Source organism: Dromaius novaehollandiae, chromosome 3, assembly GCF_036370855.1.
Source record: "Dromaius novaehollandiae isolate bDroNov1 chromosome 3, bDroNov1.hap1, whole genome shotgun sequence".
Classification (NCBI taxonomy): domain Eukaryota; kingdom Metazoa; phylum Chordata; class Aves; order Casuariiformes; family Dromaiidae; genus Dromaius; species Dromaius novaehollandiae.
This window is the reverse complement of record NC_088100.1, coordinates 101,822,404-101,845,950: the sequence shown is the minus strand read 5'-3', so window position 1 is coordinate 101,845,950 and position 23,547 is coordinate 101,822,404. Positions and strand designations below refer to the sequence as shown.

At 40.7% G+C, this 23,547-nt stretch overlaps 1 long non-coding RNA gene across 1 annotated transcript; it reads left to right on the top strand.

Annotated features, from left to right (window-relative positions):
* Positions 1-22,956, top strand: LOC135327718 (uncharacterized). Its single transcript, XR_010388107.1, has 5 exons — positions 1-78; positions 1,114-1,317; positions 20,385-20,896; positions 21,010-21,137; positions 22,805-22,956. It is a non-coding gene; the product is annotated as an uncharacterized LOC135327718 (long non-coding RNA).
* Positions 22,957-23,547: the final 591 nt, after the last annotated feature.

Sequence of the window (23,547 nt, the reverse complement as noted above, 5' to 3'; positions counted from 1 at the left end):
AGTAAAGTCAGTGAATAATTTTACTGTCCTGGTCTAGCAGCTTGGGAACGTGCCATGTAAAACAATAACATCTTCCAAGTAAGTGAGAAAGGCAGAGAGGGAGGGGAGACTTAGGGTGAAGAGTGGGGAGGGGACTCGAGGCAAGAGAGGGATTGGATCCTTGAGTACAGTCATTGCCAGTTCTTGGATCAGCTACTTTTTATTTTTCTTATTTTTTTCATTAAATATTTGACACTGAGTGAATGCCCAGGATATAAAAGCTGTACAAGTCTGTTACCATTGCTTGACAAATAACATTACAGGTAGGCTGCTGGCGTCAGGTTTTACCGAAATAAATCATTATTGCTGCTTTGGAGCCTTATGGACCTCACTTCTCTAAAATTGTTGTATGGCACTGAAGGGGATTCTAGAGGCAGAGCTACGGGAGAGAAGATGTAGGGTTGCCATGCAATTTGGCTATCCTGGCCTTGGCCTTTTTTCTTTTTTTTGTTTTCCATCTGCCTTCTAAAATGTTGTCCAGGGGCTTCTGAGGACTTGATAAATTTACCCATGTTTACTAAAAGTCTGGTAACCTTATCAATTCAGAAACCTCCTGCCAGATTGCTGTATGTCTTGAATTCGTAGCCAGGTCTACAGTGCGTGTCTGGGATTTTGGCACAGAGGGCATCTTGATCAGAGTGCTGGGCTACTGGGAAAAACAAGACTAACTATGCATGCATTGCACGGTTACTGGGTGCCTCAGAAATAAGTGTGCTACCTTGGGAAGCTTTGGATAAACCTATAGAGGATTTTCTGCCAGGTTGTTTAGTGAACCCGATTAGTAACTGATGTGTTGCAGGAGGGTTGGACTTCACATGTGGCACACAGAAGATAGGAGTCTGTAAAGGTGCAGTGGTCCAGAGCAACAGGACTGTCAGTTTGCTGCCTGAGAAGTCTTCCCATCCTGACAGAGGTGGTATATGAGGCTTGGGCAGTGGCCACCCACAGCCTGTGTTTGGGCTCACATGAATACAATTTTTGCGGTATCTTACAACATCTGTATTGGAGGAAGCTGATGCTGTGACTGAATGTGGCCCTTAGTTGTTAGTTTAATTAGAAATTAACCTCCAACAGGTCTGATGCACCGTCTGGTAAGAAGATGTACTGCATATGCCTAGTTACACTTCAGCAATGCACCAGGAACAGCAACGGAGAGCTGCCTTTGGAGCCACAGAGGGTTTCATATTTAAGCCTTTCTTTCATCAGTGGCTGGACAGACCCTGTGAGGCAAGTTCCTCTGGAAAGCTGCAGCAAGCAGAAGTTTCAGCTGCCAGTTTGGTAGGTTTTTCTGGAGGGTGTGAAATTGTAACGCTCTGGGCTTGCGGTGTAGAAGGAGGAGCAGGGCTAAAGACCCGTGGCATTCCTGGGGATTTTGGATAATTTCAAGTGTTTGAGCCAGTGGTGATAAGAGATGAGCCCCAAATCAACACAGAACTGGTTTGAAAAGGAACAAAAAAACCCCAGCCAAGAAAAACAACAAAAACTTCTGGGAAGGGAAAGGGAAGAAGGGAAGTTGAGCTTTCTATACCAGGTCTTTTCTTGAAGAGCCAGCATTTACCACAGCATTTACTGAGACCCAGCAAGGAGGCAGGAAAGAGAAACATGTTTAACTCATGTCAATTAAGAGGTATTCATGCTTTTGTGAGGATCGTGTGGCAAGCCTCTGAAAAATGGGTGAAAATCACGTAGAAAACACCTCCTCCCTTAGCTAGAACTTTGCAACAATGTAACAGGTAATCACAGAAGGAGAAGCTGCTAACAAGAGTTGTTCCATTTTATTCAAAATTTTCATGATATAAAAATTGGGTAAATAGTAAAACAACAAGATTTGCTAATGATACAAAATTATTCAGCAAAATCTACAGTCAAATCAACCACAGGGAATTGCAGAAGCTATTATGATGCTGAGTGACTAAATCTCTTCTGCCAGGTTTTTTTCTAATCTCAGTAAATGAAAAGTAATGTCCGAGAAGTAACCAGCCTAAGTTATACATATGCCAGGACTAGTGGGAAATAGCTGTTCCTATCTGGGGGTCAGAACTTTGGACATCATTATGGCTGGCACTGAAAATGGCAGAGTCAGCTAGAATGGCAGGCGTTAGTAGGAAGGGAATATAAATCAAAGTACAGAGCATCATGCCGTAGGGCATTCACACCTGGCATTCTGCGTGCAACTCTGGAAACCCCATCATCCGAAAGTGATGAGGATTTCAAGAAATATTACAGAGGTGGATCATACGGATGTTATGGAATGACTTCTACATGACAAAAGGCTTAATAGACTTAAAAGACTGAGGGGAAAAGGTGATCAATATTTCTAAAAGCAATGAGGGCGAATAAAAAGGAATAGAGAAGGTGCATAAGGAACTATTTCTCTACTCGCTACTTCTCACAAAACAAGAACTATGAACACTCAAATTCTCAACTAGCAGATTTCAAACAAGCAAAAAGAAGTGTGATTAAGTTGTGAAACTTATTGCCACAGAATGTTTTCCTGGCCAAAAGTATAATCAGGTTCAGAAAAGGATTAGGCAAATTCAAGGAGGATGGGTTCCTAACTAGGTGTTAAACATGATGGTGCAGATGCAAACTGTGATTCAGGATGTCTCTAAGCTGGTACCTGGATGGATATGCATATGTGAATATACTCCTTTTCTTATCAGTTATTAGACTGGACTACATAGACCTTTGATGAAATATGGCAGTGCTTAGATTATGAAATACATTTTTCCCCAGTTGGTAGCATAAGAAGTGACAGAGAGAATGCTTCTGATCAGCCTGGTAAAAATGGCGCAACACACCACCGAGCGAGTGGGGAGGGTATTTCTGCAAAGCAGAATGCCGGGAGAATTGTGCTCATGACATAGGTATCCTGACTCCTATCTGGCTTGCTATGTGGAGGAGAAGAGGGAAACTACCACAAGGCAACATGTTTTTCGTTTAGCGCAGAAGATCTGTCTTAGTCTCAAATGTGATTGAAAACACATTTTTGCAACAGAGAAAATGAATCGCCACAGTTAATTTGGTAGATGAGAATCTGCACTGGGAAAGTGAGCAAAGGCCGATGAGGAGGTCGTGTTCTTACTGATAGCACGGCTGCCGATGTTTTTTCCCTATCAGCGTCAGAGAGGGAAACCAGCAGCTCCTATGCCAATGAGCGCGCTATCCATTATGAATGTCAGCACTTTGTAAACTACTTTGCTATACTCCCAGTCTCTTCGCTTCACCTCTTAGTCTCTTTTTTAATAAATATTTTAGATGGGGAGATACTCTGTGCAGGACCTAAATGTGCCATCTAGATATACTGTCAGTGTGTACAAGAACAGTGTCCTTTTACCACCTGCTCTGAGTTCCATTTATAAAATTATGATGGTAAAAAGGCTAAGACTGAATGAGAGAAGCCATGTGAAAAAGTAAAAGGGGTTGGATTCAGATATAAAAGTTATTAAAAAAGAGATCATCAAAACAGTTGATAGGATATCAATATGCGTAGCCTGACTTTTGGCGTGTCACTTAAAATAGATTGTGCTGTGGTTCTGCAATGCTTAATTCATGTTGGGTGTTTTTTTCCTTTTTGTTTCACTTCTGATTTTTATCCAAAAGTGGAAGTGCAGGAAATCCCTCAAGAAAGGCAGTTCTGGAGATTTCCAGCTTATTTGGGGGCTCTAGAGATTCAGATCGTTTGGGTAAACCTGTGAACTTTTGGATGTTTATCTGAACTGAACCTGAACTCTAAATCTTTTAAGGTTCACCCAGCTAAGTCAAAGGGAGGCCTATAATGATAATTTTAACGTTCTTTTCTCATTCAGCCATGGATATGACCCTTTCCAGCCTCTTGAGAGTTTCTGTGTGCTGCATTAAACAAAGAAAAAGCTATATCACATATGCACAATTAAACATTGTATGCACCATTGCGGTTTCAGCTGCTATACATCCCGTGTGCTAGTTGCTGTCTTTGTAGGAGGATTTATCTAGAAAATGGATTACTGTTTCCAATCTGATGTGGCCTCTAATGACATCTGTCTTTCTTGGCAGATGAATGCAGAAGATAACTTATAAAAAAACACTAGAAACAAAATTGCTGAGCTATAGTGAGCAAAACAATAAAAAGAAAGCTCATTAACACTATATAAAGAATGAAAGGAACACATACAGTTAAGTTTTTAGAAGTGAATGTAGTAACTTTTTCATTTTGTGACCTTATAACCATAGCTTCTTAGTTTTTGATGTTTATCTATGGTAACCTCTGGGAAATGGGAGCAGTTTATTATCTCTATTCTGTAGAAAATAATTTGAAACACTGAAGATGGCATCATAGCCTTCCTGATGTCAAAGGCAAGGCACTAGCTGAGTTTTTTGCTTTCAGGATTTTAGTCGTAAAAGTTATTACAACAAATCCATGGCAGAGCTAGGAATGGAGTCAATATTTCCATCTACTTTGACAGACTAGCCACACGTCCCCCATCGTCCACCATGATGGGTTTTATTACTGGTTCAAATTCATACTCTTGTATTAAAGCCATGTTATCTTTCATAAGGGTTCTTCAGCTTGAAAAGAACAAGAAGTGCTACCCTGACCTCCTGCTCTCATACTCTGTCCTTCTGAGACTGAATCAAGGTTGATGGTGGTCTTGTGTTCCCTAAGAAAAACAGCTGTAGTGAAGACAGAGGGTCTGCATTCTAGTGTCCTACCAGATGCAAGAAAAGTGATTACTAGAAAAATGCATGCTAAATTTCCTTTGGTGAATCTGCAGATTAACAGTTTGGTAGGAGGTATGAAGAGGCAATTCACTTAATTGCTGAAGTGTTTATTGGAAACATTTTGCCCTGTACTCCTGTGACCTGCCTTTGAGCACCTGCTTGAGTACCAAAATGAGAAGCCTTCAGTATTTCCTCTAGTCCATAGAGAGAGGGTTAGTGACCACACCATCAGATTTATCTCATTCTCTGGTAGTGCCTGAAATTACAAGAGATAAATCTTACAGCTTACTTCCCAAATTATATTTTTTTATAAATTTTATGTTTGTAGAATCATTATGACTATGTTACCACAGCAGCAATCACTTATGCCTTTTGAGTTGCTTGCCACTGCAGCGGATATTCTGAAGAGCTCATTTTATTTTCAAAGGAATTTGAAAACCATCAGTTCTCGTTTGGACTCTTGGGTTTTCAGTGGCGCTCAGCATTCAGCAGTATTATATTGCTCTCATCAGCTTGTCTCAGTGGGAGCGGCTGCATGTTGAGAACTTCTCAAAATTTAAGGACTACTATTAGGTTCTTCAGTTATATGAAATGTCTGTAGCAAAGTTCAAACTGGGCTCATTCAGACTTTGACAGGACTCTTAAACAAATTGGAGTTAATTTATACTTTCAAACAGGAACTATGTGGGATTCGGTAATTTTGCGAGATTTCTGGATTTTTGAAATTTTGGCTAGCTTTCTATTTTCCTTTCTGTGTGGGACCATACAGGCATGAAGTTCATAGATACGAAGCTATGAAAGCTGTAGCATAAGGAGTGATTTTCATCAGTCCTTGTGACCTGAGATTTCCCATTTGACATACTTAAATTGCACACCTTACTTTGCCTTGCAGTCAGCCTGTCTTAATACTGCCTCCGAGAGGCAGAGAAAACACTCTTAAGTACTCATTCAGCTTGTAGGAATATCCTATTGGAATTTTTTTTTTTCTTCTGAAAAAAACAATGCAGTGGAGCTCTGAATGGGAGGGGGGGAAAAAAAGAACAAATCCTCCAGATATAATGGGTTAGAAGAAACATCCATACCAGCAGGATGCAAGAATGCCTCGTAAGATATGCTTAACCTGGTATGTGCAACTGTGTTTATGTAACAAATCAAAGAAGATTAGCTGCTGTACACAGGGTCCAAGGAGATCTGAAGGAGGGGAATTATGCTTGTTTGAAGGATATAGCACAGTGAATTTTTTATGATCAAAGATTGCTTTGGAGCCTTTCCCAGAGATTGGACTCTTAGCCTTAACTTGAGATACAGCTATAAAACCCATTCAAACATTCACTGAATCCTTTTCAGCTTGCCTAAATATGTATCTTTCCCCTGCTTTTGTCCTAATATTGATTAAAAAAAAATTTTTTTTTTACTATCCAAAGCATGGTTAAGACTTTCTTTTGAAGCCAGGGTATAGGATGCATATGTACAAAATTGAATGACTGCAAAACATATTTACATGTAGGTCTTACAATATCTTATTCAAAAAATGTTTTACCAAGCATTCTCACCAAAAGCAAGTAACCATCAGCAGTAAAATTCTAGTGCTTATGCTGCTTTATCTCAGAAAGAGAGAGAAACTAGTCAATAAAATGGAATTATCAGTGGAAATGAGAACACTCAAATGAGTGAAAGCATAAAAATAAATGATCACTCTCACGTGCTGTCAAAAGAGGACCTTTCAAGTGGGGCTTCAGAAAGAACGAAACTAGAGGTGCAATTAGGAGAAATAACAGATTCAGTTGAACTCTGGGGCAGCTGACCTGGTCCTTGTCAGGCTTAGGCCTGATTCTGTGCTGAGCAGGACCAGACCAGTGAATCTAACTATTAATGATCTCTGGGGAGCTTAGGTTCATCCCTTTCCGAGTCTGAATGCCACAGGTTAAAGCCCTGACTCTGTATACTACCAAACAGTGGGGGAACTAAGATCCAGATCTAGACCTGGATTTACACAGCATGGTTTGGATCCATTTACCCCTGTAGCGATGTAGCATGCTATTGCACTTACTCATTCCCTCGTTGCTTTTATTCATTGTGTCAATTTGCAGCCCAGTTTCTTCTCTCCTGATGAAATGTGAGAATGGTGATTAAAATCCTATGTTTTGTTATGCCATGAGTTGCCATGGAAATGAGCTTGAGGTTGCTAATCTAATGACTTCATTAGATTGAATCCTATCTTGTGAAACAAAGAGGAGCAGAAAGTGACTTTGTGGGCAAGAAGCCTGATGTGAAAGTCTGTTGCCTGAGATCAGTTGAGGTCAGTTTGGCTGCCTTGGTACTTGCTAGCTTGTGTTTCAGCACGTTAGGAAATCGTATTAGAACTTGTTCTGAGTAGAAATTATTAGGTTCTTAAATAAGGAGTTTAGAGCCTAATTTCCTATATGCTTTTTAAAATAATGGCTGTGAAATTCTTGTTGTTTACTGACTGAGCCTTTTTTTACTTGCAGAAGAAGGAAGGAAATACACCAAAAAGTAAAATATATTGGACGAAATTCAAGAACTGCTAAGAAAAAAGAACACCCCAGGCACCCTGCTTTCTATCCCATGCAGTGTTTTGTAGTGGATGTCCAGAGAGAAGTATGAAAACAGAGCATTATTAGAGTGCTCCTTTCATTCTTAAACTCTCCAAACAGCTGGTAGTCTGCAGTGTAGGGACTTCCTGGGGCAGGGATTGTATATTGACCTTTGTGTTTTAATAGCCAGCAGTGCTCACTTCCTTCACCTCTAGTAAGACTCAAAGCTGTACTGGATTTTGCAGACTGGAAGAAACATCTCAGTCTGCATAAAGTTATTAGAAAGGGTGGTGCAATCTCTGAACAGCCAGTATTATTGTTTCCTAGTAAGTGATACTGCCAAGTGTATAGGAAGCTATATTTTTCCTGTACAAGTATTTCCCATAATTTGTACCTTAGTTTCCACTATACTAACTAAAATTGCTTCCTGTTGTGGGGTGGTCCTTTGTTTTCTCTTTGGGTGTGTGAAAAGACTAGAAAACTATATGGATCATATGGTTGCTCAGTATTGTCCTTTCTGAGAATTCTGTGCAGCGTGATGTGCCGAATTGTGCTGGGAATTTTCCCCCTCTTATTTGAACTCTGCATACAATTTATAGGAAAAGAATGGAAGTCCTGACATTTGGAACGCAGAAATGTCTATCGCTTATTTCCCAGTAGAACTTTTGACTTAAAAGATTTAGATGCTTTTCTTTATTAAATGGAGTGAATACTTCAGTGTTTTCAACTCAAAGCTCATCAACATATCTTCATATTTTGTCAAGAGGCCCAGCTGACAATTCTCAGTGGAAGTGCTGTTAGCAGTGGTGGTAATCCAGCATGGTGGTCTAAGAAAAGGATAGGAGCCAGACATTTGTCTTCAGGCTCCAGCTTTCTCTCTTGTATTTGGCTACAGTCACTGAAACCAAAGCGTTAAAAAGAGTCTCTGGTTTATGATAAACAAGCTGATCACCCCAAAATCAGAATCCCCTTTTGAAAATGTTGTCTCTTGCCTTTCTGCCTCTGTTTCTTGAACTGTGAGCTCTCAATGATGCTATATTTATTAAAACACGCTTGACTGGCAAATACTTGCAGTGCAGTGGTTAAATACGAGAAAGTAAATGTGTAGATGGTGGATGAAGTTGTTAATTCTAATCTGTAATTAGAAACTACAAATAGAGTAGGAAAAGTTGTTCAAAAACAGATTATATATTTGAGACTTTAGTCTCTGTCCCTCTGCTTCCCTCCCTCCCTCCCTCCCTCTTTCTCTCTCTCACATGCGCATAAGCACGCACATGCATGCGCACGCACGCACATGCACGCACACACACAGACACGACCCCAGATCTCATACTCTCTGCTGTGGCTTCCAGTTCATCCCTGCTGTCACCACAGTGGCACTTGGCAGTTCCTGATGTGAGAGAGGGAGCTCAGTGTGTGCTGTGTGGTGTCCTGCAGCTCTGCCCCAATAGGAATCACACTTCCCGCCTCCAGGATGCTTTTTCATGTCTTCCTTTTCTGAACCTTCTCTCTTCCCCTACCTCTATGGGACAGCACTACCTTTCCTTTAAGAAAAATTTTATATTCAGATTATTAATTTTAACCTGATTATTGTTTGTGAAACCATTCTTTGGAAAAAGTCAGTTGTTGGTTAACAGCTCTAGTGGTAAATCAGTCCCAGCAGCTTTCCTTGCTGCCACTAGCATGAACCCATGTGCTTCTCAGTTAGAAGCTCTCATTTCTCTCTCTTTCTCTCCCTTCCTCTCTGAGATCCTTTGCTGGATCCGTATGGTCCTAGGGATACAAGCACTTCAGAGGAGTGTTTCAACATACAGTTGCGATTCTAATTTTTAGCATCAGCTTTTTGTTACAAGTTATTGCCTGGCTGGAGGTGTGAGAGAATTGGGGAGCATATAAGATTCTCTACCATGTGTGAAGCAAGGAGATGGCAGGCAGCAGTAGCAGAAATAATACAGTGACACTTATCTGGAGCATGGAAAGCAAGAAAATGGAGCCTGGAGCAACCCGCTTGGCCCCTGATTGCTTGCTAATTGATAGCTGTTGCTAGCTCTGGGGTGTATAGCAAGGACCATGACAGTTTTGCTAGAAGCAAGGGTCAGGATTTCAACCACAGTAAATGTTGCAGCTCGAGTTAGTAGCATGTAAAGCATTTTGGTCTGGCATGAAAAAAAATGTTTAAAAAACATAAAATCCAAACCTCTGGTTTAAAATAAGGACTGTTCTAGATACTGGTGATCACCTTTTATACTGCCTGATTTTGGTGTTCACGTCGGTCTGAAAAGGTAATGAAAACGTAAGCAGCTCTGTTTCTATGATAACATGGAATAAGCTTTTGGATATGTGGCAGCTCAGTTTGCATTTTTTATTAGGCTTAAGTTGATACTTATACATAAAATCAGTAAATGCAACCATATTTCCAAATAAAACCAGTAATAACTATAGGTGATTTTAAGAAAGTATTAGGGAATGGCAAAGACATAGGCTAACATCCTCTGACTAGCAATTACAAAACCTGGAGATACAAAGTTAAAACTAAACTCAAAAAGGCATGAAAAGATGTCAAAGGTGGATATGCTCAGGTCTAGGCTCTGTTGTAGAGTGAGCTTATGTAGTAGTCACATAATATTAGAGTTTATTACTGTATGGACAATACTACACACAACTCTCTATAACAAAGGGCTGATATGCCATGGTTAATAGGAAAACCAGGATCATACTAATTCCCTAGGGCACAAGGGGAGCATATGCATCACATCGATTTGGCATGGAGCCACGTCTAATTCAGGTGAAATGTTCAACACTAGCCCTGCTGAGCGTAACCTGGACCCTTCGGGGAGTATGTAAGTCCCTGGTCTGGGTTCTCCTGGGCTTATTAGCTCATGTTAAATAATAAAAAAACAGAGCAGCCCTGCTGAGCAGGCTGCAGGAAAGAGCATAGATAGGCTCAGAGGAGATGGTTCAAGGCTGGAATTTGTGGGCTGAAGCATCCTCAGCAGCTAGGAAGTAGGACCTGAGAGGGGATACTGGAATTCGGACGTTCACAACAAGGTGCATGCGCTAGGTGTGTGTTGGTTTTTGTATCCCATTCTGAGATGCTTAAGTCTCCTCAAAAACTATACAGGGAATCGAGGTACCTCACTGAGGGTGACAGATCCCACTCAGGAGTTGGGTGCCTGTACTGAGGTAGTGTGGTGGACTGCATCATCCTGTGTGTTGTGCTTTCCTGTAAGAGAAGGCTTTGTGGTCTGTTAAATTTTGGGAGAACGCTGGGCCTTGCTGTAAGCAGTTAGGGAACTAATGAGCATGCAGAGTCCTTCTGAAGGAGAAAAGGATGAAAGTATTCCATGGAGACATATTAAAGTCAATCCAGAAGTGAACTGATGACTTTATAACCCTTAAGCAAAATACCCCAGGTTGTTTGTCTTCTGTAACAGAATTATGTATGAAAGTGTGTGCATGACCTTATTTTAAACTGCTGTGATTTATAGTTACCAGAAAGATGAAGGAATCAAGATGAGATTATGAAGAAATCAAAAATATGTGGGATTGCAAAATGATGCTAGGTATGATGAATCCTTTCTGAAACCCTGTAACCACAAGAAGTCTGCTTTGTTGCTCAGACATTGCAGAGTGGATATCTTATCCACTCACACTCGAAAAGGCCTTAGTTCTCTAAATGGCTCTCAGAGCAGCTGTGCTTGCCTTTCTTTTAAATTACTGCTTGTATTTTGTGCAATCTTCTGCATGCGCTTATATTTTGTTGTCATGATTTCTTTTAATTGCTGAGACACTGGAATCATGTAGGTTTTCTTTATTTTCTCTGGCAGCATGGCAACTTACCTTTCAGTTTATTCAGCAACAAAACTGTTACATGCCTTGCTGTGCCAGACATGCTTTTGTTTAAATGCTATGTTTTCATGAATACTTTTCTTTCATATTTGTAAGTCGACTTGTACTTATACCGTGTTTCCAACCTTCTTGATACTGTTGTCAGCTACTATATTTTCTTGTGATAGTTCTGAAACAGGCAGAGGAATAAAGGAAAGAAAAAAAATATTTTGAGTTCAAAAGGTGTGGTCAATCTGCTGGAGCGAAATAATACTTTGAGCTGAAAAAAATGGGATAATATGGCCTTCAAATTATAATACAATTCCTCGCATTCATGAAGGGACCATCACATGACTTCTGCTTTTCATTGCCTATCAGTGTTTCCTGTAGTATAGGAATAAATGCATCCAATTTTACCAAAAGTTTTTTCCTTTTTTCTCTTTTGAAAGAAAACTTGTACTTTTGTGAAGAACTAATGCATCAAGCAGCAGGCCCGGAATCTTGAGATACCTCGGGCAGACCTTATTTTCTGAGCTGTCATCCTCAGACCTCAAACCAGAGGCCCAAAATCACAGGCTACTTTTGAAAATCTTTACTATCGGAGTTTTGATCTATCCAAGAAATACCTTATAAAAGTGTTCTGGTACACAAGCCATCAAATCTGTCTCCAAGTTTGCTGTTAAAACATACAGTGCATTGTGCAGAGCTAATCTTTGCAGAAGTTATCTGTACAGCAGCCTCAGGAATACTGTAGGTAGTCCAGTGTGCAGCAGAGGGAGGAAAAGTCCTCATTAGCTAGATGTAATGGAGAGTCCCCCTCAGACAGATGTCATCTTCCTAGAAGGTGTCTCACAGAGCACAGCAACAGAGCACATACGCAGCTGGGGAAGTGCGGTAGCCTCAGTGCTGGGACGAGCTGCTGTACCATTGGCAGGGGTAAGGCTGCCTTCCCACCACTGACCTGCAGTCTTGCTTGACTGCTGTGCCTCACCCATCCTCAAAACACACTGTTGTTTGGGGTTAGTCAGTACCGGTGATCTAAATGACTCCATGCAAACCCTAACTCCTGCTGTGTTCTGCCTGGGGTCACTGAAACGTGGCAATGCTTATTAAACTTTACTACTGAGTTTTAGTGGCTTCTTAGCTCTGCTGCATCTTTCATGGTAAACTTCTTAGTCGCTGTAGATTCCTCCACCGTAGGACCGGGAAGAGTAGGAGAGTATTCCCCCAAGGCCAAAGTTATGTCTTTTTATGATCATTTTGAAACATGGTCCTACTAGAATGCCATTTGAAAGCCTTTGCAAATGAAACTGTCTTTGGTGCCATGCTTTGCTTCTTACCAGAGGGAGAGGAGGGAGACACCTCTCTCCCTGAACCTTCTGGCCAGAGGACTTAGGTTGGAATTTTCTTTGCTTCTGGTAAAAACAGTCAAGATTATGTAGGACAGAGCTGTGTCCTTGAGAGACTACTGTATGGATCATGTTAATTGTATATGCATCTCTGTTTGTGGAAAGTTTGACTGTATGTGGACTGGGTTCACCATTGCTTTGTGGTCATGTATCAGAGAGAGGAATTTCTTTTTATTTAATTTTTTTTTTCTTGATTAGAAAGACTTTGTGGACAGATAAAATTGATCATTTTGGTCAGAGTTTTCTAATGTTTTGATGAAAAGTCAGATCCTGAAATGTTTATTTTGTTATTGCTATATGTTATTATTATTGCCATAGTATTCAGTCAAGGCTGTGAGTTCGTTTTGTTTTATTTTCAGATGAAAGCTTTTGCTTTGGGCCTATCTTTTAAAGTGACTTTTTCTCTTTGGGTCTGATTTGGCAAAATGCTGTTCTTCAATAGGGACGGAATCAGCCCAGATGGTGCTTTGCTCAGGTGTCAGGTTTTCAGGACTGGCCTTAGAGGAGAAGAATTGCTTGAAAGGTGGTACTTCCTTTCCTCTCCCTCTGCTTCCACACATTCTGCTTATGTGGAATTTCTTTTTTCAGGCATTCTAAAAATTTAATTTTATGATTGCATGGCTCAGTTTTCTTCAGCTGACGCTGGCTGTGTTCATGTAGCGAGGATTGCAGCACAATGGCACTAGGTTCATAGGACAGAACAATCAGTGCTGAGGAGCTGATGTGCACATTAAACACATTTTAGGGGTTTTACCTTGAACTGTTTCTAATCTGGTCCTCTGAACTGCATGTCCTAACTGCGTGAAGTGCAGTAGGTATACTGTTGGATGAAACTAAATGGGAAGATCCACTCCAAAGAGAATCCAGTTTGAGAACCCCAAGGCTGTTTGAGGTGCAAACCAAAACATGGTCAGTGGAATGATGAGGAGATTCTGTTCAAAAGCTTGCTCCTGGTTTGAAACACAATGCTAATGTGGATATACTTCTATTTTTTGTTGTGCATACTGATTCCTGACACAGGATCCTCTATGTGAAATATCCCTCACATTGTTAGATCTTCAGAAATGGAGTTGTGCTCTTGTGCAAGCTTAAACATGACGAGCCTTTACACAATTAAAAAAAGAATCTAGTACTATAGGAAGTATTGTGTAATGTGTATCCAAACTGCGTGAATGGTTGTCCTCCCTGTGCTTCAGGTCATTTGTAAGTCATCTGCAGCAAGTATCTTGTGTGCCATTTTTGATCAGCTCAAAGTATAGAGTAATATTTACATATTCAGTGGCCTTCAGCATGAGACTTTGGAAAACTTACTGTTGTCTACAGTATCAGCTACTCATTTAAACTGGCCTGAACTCCCTTGCACTTGTATTTCAACATCACTTCTACACAAGCCCTACTTCTGCCCAATTTTGACTTATCACCTGTAAAATAGTCACCTACCTTCTGAGATAAAAACCCAAATGATAACAATGTGATATGTCTACCCCAGCCCAATTTAAATTTGGGAGTCAAAGGTATCATGTTAGATGGAGCATTGTCTTCATCAATCAATCACCAGTGGGAACAGAGCTGTAATTCTAAAGAATGCAATGCTATATTAGCCACATTATTCTACTGAATATAAAATGTCTGTATCTTTATAAGAAAACTATGGTCTAACAAGCGTGCATGTTTCTAGTATGTTAGATATATACAACAAACAGCCATTAACGTGTTTTAAACTGTGATGCTTATTTAGTCCACTCAGTGCTCTTGAACGTCAGCCAACATTAATTCAGGCCCAGTTGATCCTAATAAGTAACTAAGACCCCATTTCATAAACATGCAATTCTAGCTTGTTATTTCTGGCACTGCCATTAAGCGAAAGTCTCTACCCTCAGAACGATAGAATTAAAGGATTAGGGATAAACTGAAAATTGTGAATAATTCACGAGTTCTCCTTCCCAAAGGCAGTTCTAAAGGGGGTCAATAGCTGCTCTCAGTTACACCTTTTCTTCTGTGAGGAGTGCACAGGAGTAGGACCTGCAAAGGCAATGGGATTTGCTCGTATCAGTGGAGTCTGTGGGATTAGACGCAACATCTGATACTTTCTATTATCATCATTGGTTCAGTAGAACAAGGCACTAATGTCTGCATTCAAAGCTACTACTTGCACCTAGCGGTCTTGGATAGGGATCTTTAGTGTCTCCCTAGTGTGTATTATCCCAACACATATTTCTTTTCAGGGGTGGTATCTTTCACATTTTTTTGCTGACAAGCAATCGATGATATTTCTTGACGTGGTTCTTCAAATAATCTGGAACATGTCTTCTGCTCGTTCCTTAAACACTCTTGTGGTGCCTATATCTTTCAGCTGGATGCTGCCAATGAAAGAATTACTTGATGTTTTCAGTATAAGGCAGCCATGGATCTCACAGCATTAGTTTTAATTTTTCTTTTCATTGTAAATAGACAGACCTAGATGAGGTGGCAAGAGACAAAGAAAGAATGGCAAAAACATACTTTTAAGTAGTCACGTACTGGCATTGTATTTTCTATCTCTCTATTTTTGTAGAAAGATATTTTATGAATATCTGACAGAAAAGGAGAAACTTTGCAGAAAATTACCAGGGGATGGATTTTATCACATAAAATCCCTTGATGCAATTGTTCAGATTAAATCAACCTAGACTGAAAAATGGTGTATTTCTCAATAAAGACATTTCTTTCTCAGCCTTCATCTCGGCCAGGCCATTGGATTGCGCATCTTTGTGTTGCAGCCTTAGAACTGGAGATTATAGGTTTAGAACTGTCATTTTCTAGGCTTGTAGAGTCACTGGTGTCTTTGGCTCTTTGAGCCTTCAGGCACATGGTAATATAAAAGAGAGTAAGAGTTAAGAATACGCTTCCCCTCTCCTCTGGGCAGAATCAGAATTGCTCGCTTGTGTTCATAGGATCTATGTTACGCTGCAGCTCAAGGAGGTTGAACTAGATTTTCTGAGCATCCTTGCTGATGCTGCAGTAATTCATATAATACTGTTGTATTGCTGCAGCATTGTGACAAGATTAAAAAGAAGAGTCTGGACAAATTAAAAGTCAGAATACTAATGACCTTATTCAGTTGGGAAGAGAATGGAACTTGCTGCCTTGTTTATTCAGTGTCATTGATGAGCTGCATTGCTCACCAGCTGTCATTCTGTTTTCTCAGGCGATTGCTGATGTGCTTACTGTTTTGGGCATTCTTTTTCTTCATGTGTAATTGTTACTTTTATCAAAGCATATGGAGAGAATGCCGTGCACACAACTGTGTGAAAAATATTCTTAAAAAAACCAAGTCAATTTATTGGAGATATCAGGTATATTGCCATTAAGCTCTGGGTCAGTAGCAGGGCACCAAAGGACTTAGCTTTCTTATAAAACAGACTTTTAATTTCTGAACAGAACAGGAGAATGTGTGCAGCCCACAGAGACTGGAGTCTCTCCAGGCCTATCTAACATAATGAGAGAAGTCTTTATGAAATGCATAAAATGATGACATTTTAGTGGTGAGTGAAATATTTGATCACTTTTTCCATAGCTTAAAATATTTGGAATGTTCTTTTGCAATCCCTTTCCCAGTGAGGACTAGGAATGTATAACCTCACTATATACCCATCTCAGAGACATCTCCAGGGCAGCGTGTGGTGATGTGGAAAAATGGGTTGAAAAGTCTTTTTTAAGCCCCAAGGAAAAGTTACAGATGTGTTCATCTGGGAAAACATCCAGGAGATGAATTCAGAGATAGGACTAAAAGTCTAAGGAGAGGAAAAGTGGTTTGAGTGAGGTTTGGTAAGCACTGCGGTGGCCTGCGAGGTGAGAGGGAGCTGCCGGTGCAATCTGGTGTGTTGGTGCTGCCACTTGCTGAAGGGGAGAAGCAGCACGCTGCTGGCCGGCATGCGGGGACAGAGCAGTACAACTCTGGCCAGGAACTACGTGGTCCTGTCTGGCCAGGCTGACTGACAAAGAGAGCTGGGTCCTGAGCTGCCTCCCAGACTCCTTTCAGCACGCTCTGCTCCCTGCCACCCTCCTGCCAGGGAGCCCCGTGTGCAAAACTCACCTCGGCCTGGCAGTTTCTCCTCGGGTTTGGATATGGAAATCTCTGCTCTGCAGGTGAAAGGCAAAGTCCAGCTGTGCCAGCTCAGTGCCTGGCCCCCAGCTTGCTTGCCCCTGCGCTCTTATTGGGCTGATGCTATGAGGACGATAAAGATATTTTGTGAGGGGGAGGACAAACAGAAGGAATAAACTTTGCACTCACTCACCCCTGGGCTGAGAGCTGAGGCTGCTGCAAGACATTAGGGTCCATCTTAGTTCTGACAATCATTAATGTTTGCCAGTGTGTGCGGCATAAGCAAATAATATAAAAGGGATTTTGACACTAAGGCACACAGATGAGATTTTGAGTTCTTTTTTTAATGATATCTCTTGTTGGCAGCTGGCGTGGCAAAGGTTAGCATGGTCTTTTACAGCAAAGCTTATTCGTAAATTTAAAGGCAGAATGTGTACATAGCACTTCAGTGGTCGTAACAATTAAATGCCAGTGGTATCCTGCCATAAGTGATCCTTAGCATTCAGGACATGTATGCTCCTGTAGCTATAGAAACATGCATAAGTGCTGTGTTATGATTTCATATTTGTATTTTGTAAGCACTGGGCAATACTATCATGGATGAACACCCCTTGACACAAGTCATAGCCAAACAAAAGAAAAAGATAGTCTCTGCCTCATGGAAATGGCAACTGGACATTTGGGAGGAATCTCATAGGAGGAGAAACGATTGCTGCTGAGAGCTGTATTGACATACAGAACAGGAACAGAAAGGAGTTGGGTGACACCTGTTTAAATAGATATTCCCTTTAAAGATAGATACAATCTTTCTGATTGCCATCTTTCTGATGGCCGGATGCCATCATATCCCTGCTAGCAGCACACTGTGTATTTAGCCACTGAGTACAGAATATATATTGCCCAGCCTAGCTGTTTTATCACACTGTTTGCAGGCATTTGCTTGACATTGTATGCTGTGTAAACACTGAAGGTCACTGTCTTGAAAAGTAGTAGGCCAGCTGGACTGTATTAATACAGCATTTTGTGAGGACACAGAATACCCTGAATGGCTGTTTCTAGTGTCAAAACATTAAATCATGTTAACCTGGACCAGTTTCAGTGGTGAGTTAGACCATGAATGGTTACTTCTCTGATGCCAAGAAGATAAGACACAGAAAGACTGTAAAGAGATGGTAGGAGTTACTTATTGACAGGAGGGCTGTACGAGCCCTGTTCAGCAAATTAATTATTTTCTTAAATATTCATAAAAGTGAATAGGAAACAGATGATAGAAATGGGGATGCCTGTCAGTTATTTGTAATGGAGAGAAGAGAAAGAGTGAGAGGAAATCAGAATCCCACCAGAAGAGTGCAACAGGAAATTAAAATGTCAGACAATGGACAAAACTCTATGACCACACACAATTATGAAGAGGTTTCTCAGAGGATTCCTAAAACTTTTTAAATTTAAGTCTTCTCTCTTTTGCCACCCAAAAATCAGAATAAAGATTAAAAAGAATAAAAAAAAAGGCAAAGGAAAAACACATTCTCCACCCAGTCCATTAGAAAACAGTATATGGAAAATTTCTTTAAAGACATGTCTGTGTAGTTTGGAAAGGTACTACTGCAATATCTAGCAAGAAGACAGAGAAGAGGAGAGGGGGAGCTAGCACACTGATCATTCAGTTTGGTTCCAATTTTCTTCAGGTCAACATCTGTAAAATGTATAAAAGCATCTACTGAATTCAAAATTCTGTAACAGATACATTGCAGTTAAGTCCCTAGCTGTGTGGGTAAAAGCTTTAATAAGCATAAATGACAGAGAAGCTGAACTTACAGTTTCACTGTAATGGTAGAGCTTCAGTTCTCAGTTCATGTTCTGAGTTTGGTGGTATCCACATCCTTGTCCTTGGGAGTAAGTTTATTCTGCAAAGACCCATGATATGGCAGACAAAGGTCTTTCAGTCTAGGATTAATAGGGAATTAATTAACAACTAATAAATAGGGTTATGATTGTTTTCTTCAGCCATTCTGAGCACCTGTCACTTGTGTTTTGTCCTTACGTTTGACCGTGCTTATGCTAATTTTATTGAAGATGCAAGATGTGAGAGAGGGAGGCAAGGGAGTCGTGCTGGCTGGGGGTAGCCTTAGAGTAAATGTTACACGTAGGATGTGAGATGGGGGAAGGAAGAAAATAAGGGAGTAAAATAATAGGACATCTTCATGTTAAACACATTTGGTGGAAACGTGCCAGGTGTGTTAACTGAAGGGCAGGGATCCCAGGTCTGTGTGGAATTCCGATTGTTCCCATTCAGCTTGCAGCTAGTGTGCAGTAACATATTCTCCATGTGTGTCAGTAGAAGGCATTCCTAAAATGCCAAGTTGTTATTTGTGGAAATCTGTACTGTATCATTATCTGAACCAGCTGAGTTTGGAAAGAGGTGATGAGTCCAGATAGGTTTATTGGTCTTGCCCCCTCTCAAAATGGCTTCTGGCTTTAAGTATGCATGGGAGCACAGGGAGATAATATGCTTTGTCCAGCACCATTCCCAACTGGGGAAGGTTTGCTGCCGTTCTAATCATCTCTGCTTCTTTAGCTGCCCCTTGCTTGTGTCTCTTCATACTCAGCAATCATCACTGACTAAGGGCTGTCTGCTGACCTTTCCTTCAACAGTAAATTCTGAGCCAAGTGTGCTGTTATGCTGAGATATGGTTATTTTTCTTTCTTTCTGTCTGTCTTGTGGAAGGATTTTGTATGTCTCACTTTGACTTTGGCCAAGTGCCTCACAAACTATAGACTCTGGATGTCTGCCTTATTTGGAGAAAAAACCATACACTTCTCAGTGGGTTTGACCTCCCAGTAAGTGTTCTACTCTTCTTTGACCAGTTTCTGCCTTGTCAGTCTTTCTGTTAAGCTTTTTTCTCTCCTTTGCCTGTAAGAGTTTGCTGATCCCTCTTCCTTCTCCAACAAAAAGAAGAGAAAATTGTTCTACCTGGTTGTGCTCCAGTCCTTCTGCTGGGGTTTGGTGTTCATCCCAGGGGTGAGACATTTGCAAGTTCACATTCATTCCAGATCAGCAGATGCTGATGATGAGGATTACACTGAAACTTTAAAATCACTTGTTTTAATCCTGCGCATGCACAAGTCTGCCTTACAAAACTATTGTCCACTGCATTTTAGCCTAGACTGGCAAATCTAGCCCTTTGCCATCAGGATGCGTAGACTCTCCATGAGAAATAGTGTATTGGATCTTCTTATTGCAAGATGAGGCTTTCCAGGTCAGTACTGATAAATATAACTACAATTTTGGAGACAAATGCTGGTCCCCTGGTTGGATCAGTGAGATCAAGATTAAGCCCTTTGGATCAAACTCTGGCTGTGAGCCACAGTCCTCCAGAAAGGTGACCGTGCAATTACCTCTTCTCTAGTTAACAACTGGCAAATCACAAAAATAAACGAGGAGCAAAACTGGGCAGGGTGGAGTCCTTGGTCAATGATAATAATAGGCCTGTGAAAAACATGGATTTTTTGATTTCCTCTGTATTCATTCTTAAAAAGGAGAAGAGTAGCAAGGAGAGGAGAAGTAAGGATGCAAGTCAGTGGTGTGGCAGTTCAGGAACAAACTTTTCTTATTTTTCTGAATGTCCAAAATGGGAATTTTCCAAAGATTCTTGGTTTTATAGCATTCACTATGTGTGGGAGTGGCAAATAGATTTATTTTTAGCCGGATGCTAGGAGAAGAAAGAGTTAGCATTTTTCACTTTTGCTTTTCTCCCTTCTTCCAAACAGTGAGAACTTCAGCTGGTGCCTCCCCTGACAGATATCAACAGAATGTGGTATTCCAAAAAATCAAGATAACGGCTTCTCTGAAGTTACTCATTTACCTACTGTGTGGAGAAATGAGGGACTATCAGATGTGGGCCACTGGCTGTGGGAGTCAGTGTCTGCTGATCACCGAGTGAGATCAGACTCACCCCTGAAGCAGGAAATGAAGAAGTTTTTTGTGCAATTACTTTTCATCTATTTTTCATCTGACCTTGCTTCTACAAAAGCTAGAGCTAAATTCATCCCAGGGGTTACTCCAAAGATGAATTGTATTTGGTCCATTGAATTTGTGACTTAGAGGCTAAAAAGGAGATATTTATGTCAGAGAAATGTTGCCTGTGGTGGAATAGAAAGGAAAAAGAGTCCAATCCCTTGTCCCAGAACATTCACCTTTGTGGGATATTATTTATTTTTTCAAGGATCTGACTGAAACTGATTTGTCCTCCTTAATGGCCCACCTGAAATAAATCTTAAAGGTATTTTCTTCATTTTCTCTCTACTTAATTGAAGCCTGAAATGAAAAATACTCTCCTGTATGTGTTGTCCTGCCATTTTTCCTGTCTGCATCCCAACCATTGCTCTCCCGCAGGGCTGCTGTTATTCACAGAGATTTGTCACTGTGATTGATTGGAGTGACTTGGGTAAGGTTCTGTCCTGTGGAGGAAATGCACTAATAGACAGGGAAGGAGAAGGATCAGCATCAACACAATGTCCAAGGTACTGATGTCTTTTTCAGAGTTACACTTATCCATACTCTTAAAATGTGCCTTACATAATGTTTCTTTCACCTGCAGGGCTTACAGACCCCAGCCTCTGGCGTGTTGCCTCCTTTTGCCTTGGTCCCCGTTTTACCACACAGCCACTGCTGTCTGTGTGGTCTTTGAAATTCACACGGCTTGGTGGCAACCAGTAGGGAGGGAAAATAATGTGTTTTATTTATTTAGAGTCAAGCACAGTTTAAACTCCATTCTAAATAAATAAAAAATCTTAGCCAGATTTATATAAATAAAAAAAGCAGATTTTTCCCTCTCTTTTGGCTGCTGTTGAACAGCATCAGTTTCAAGACCACACAAGGAGCTGTGTCGACAGCTCTGAAATGTGTGGTGGAGGCGAAGGTAGGAGGGCTAGGAAGGACCATGATAACTAGTCTTGGGCTTCTAATGTATGGAAATTCCCTGTTTTATGTAAACAGAAGTAGCCGCTTCCACTGTTCTGGGATAAAATGTTGGAAGATAGCTGAAAGCATCTTATGTCTTTGACAGTGAAATATTTCTATAAAGGCCAGTCTTTCTTCAGATTGTTATCCACTCTGTACCAACTCCTTTGCGAGAATGGTAGGATTAGCTGGCACAAGTGAGTGCTATTATTTCAGTCTTTTAGTATAATCTAGAGGTGATAGAGCACCCATAGAAGAGCAGTAATTTGGGAAAGAAAGGTCATATTCTTAGGAGGCTGACTGAATTTGGCCTTTGGGGGTTGGGTCTGCATTACACAAAGGTATCCCAGTTTCCATCAAATGGTGCACCCACGCAGGTGCTGACAGTGCTGTCTCTCCTAGTACTTCCATCACTTAGGGAAACTCCAAGCATGGTTTCATTTTCTTGGGAGTGAAATATATTAGTTATGTCTGCACAAGGTTTCAGATCTCTCTTCACTTGCAGACCTGCCAGGCTATCAGGAAAGGTGACAAACAGCTGCTATGTGGAGCACCTGGCTTGTGTTACTTCAGCTGAGAGATTATTACAGGGCTTAAATAGATACCTGCTTTAAGTGGGTTCTCCTTGTGGCAGCATTTACCCTGATGACTGTGTATAGGGATGGGTTAGAGGATATGGTTCTGTTGTTTGAAAGATTAGACTGAGAACAAGAAGGGCCCAATTAACGATTGTTATTTTGTGACTGGTCAGAGGCCACTACAATTATGACAGAAAATCAAAGAAACACTCTTGCAAAGCAAAGCCTTGCTAGCAGTTCATTACCGCTTTCATATTCTGAACCTTCTTGGGCTGGTGGGCAAAACGACCAACAGATGTTAGTCACATTGAGGAAAAATTTCAAAGAATAATTTTTTAAACATGTCCTTTTATAGCTTACTTTATCCACTTTATATATTCATTTAAAGTAATGTATGGTTATATATCACACAATACTTCTGGGTTGTCTTGTTCTGTTAATAGAACATCAGTTCACTTTTCCTATGTTGATGACATAGCTAGGGTCACAGTTGTCCTGCAAATGGCTTATGATGGTGAATGGTGTCAGAACAGCACAAACATGAAAGCATCTTCACAAAAGCCTTGTCCTTAAGGTAGTTAGTATATCTCAAGGCTGTATTGCTTTATGGACGAATCAACAGTAAAATGCCGTCTTTCTTTGCATGGCAGAAGTCATCGTCCATATCATCCTACACCTGCTTTTGCTATGCCAGCCTGCAGATGGTTGCTTCAGTCGTCAGAAACCTTTGAAATGGCAAACAGACGCTGTCCCAGCCCGCCCAACCCAAAGATGTGAACAGTCTCCTTCTCAGCTCCAGCTGGTGGAGGATCAGTGTGTCTTTTCTGGTGAGAACACTGCTAACCTTCCTAGAAAGACCATGCATTTTTAAAGTGCTAATTGATGCATGAACATGCTGTGGGATAGGCTGACACTGACTGTATTCATGAAGAATTTCAAGGCCCCAGAAACTGGTCTCTGCATAGGGAATGGGTTCAGTTTTTATGTGTCTGTATTATACTTTCAAAAAGGGATGATGCCTTTTGAAAATCAGAATGTAGGAAGTGTAGGAAAGATGGTGCAGAATACTTTCAAACTGAAATCATGGGTTTTTTTTTCCTTCATAAAAAAAAAAGCTCTTTAATACTTTTGCCTGTGAAAATATAGTGTCAGTGGCAATGGACTGTATGTGCAATAAACAGCTTTTTGTGGTTATTAAACACCCCAGCCTAGCATTATAATTTAACCAGCCATAAAAGCCATTTATTGAATTGTATGCTGAGTTGCTATGAAGGATATCACTTACTTATTGCGGCATTCTAAGTAGCTATACCAAAGAGACTATTCATTTTCACGACAGAAACCAAAAATGATTCTACCTGATTCTATCTCACTATAATAATGTGAAATATAT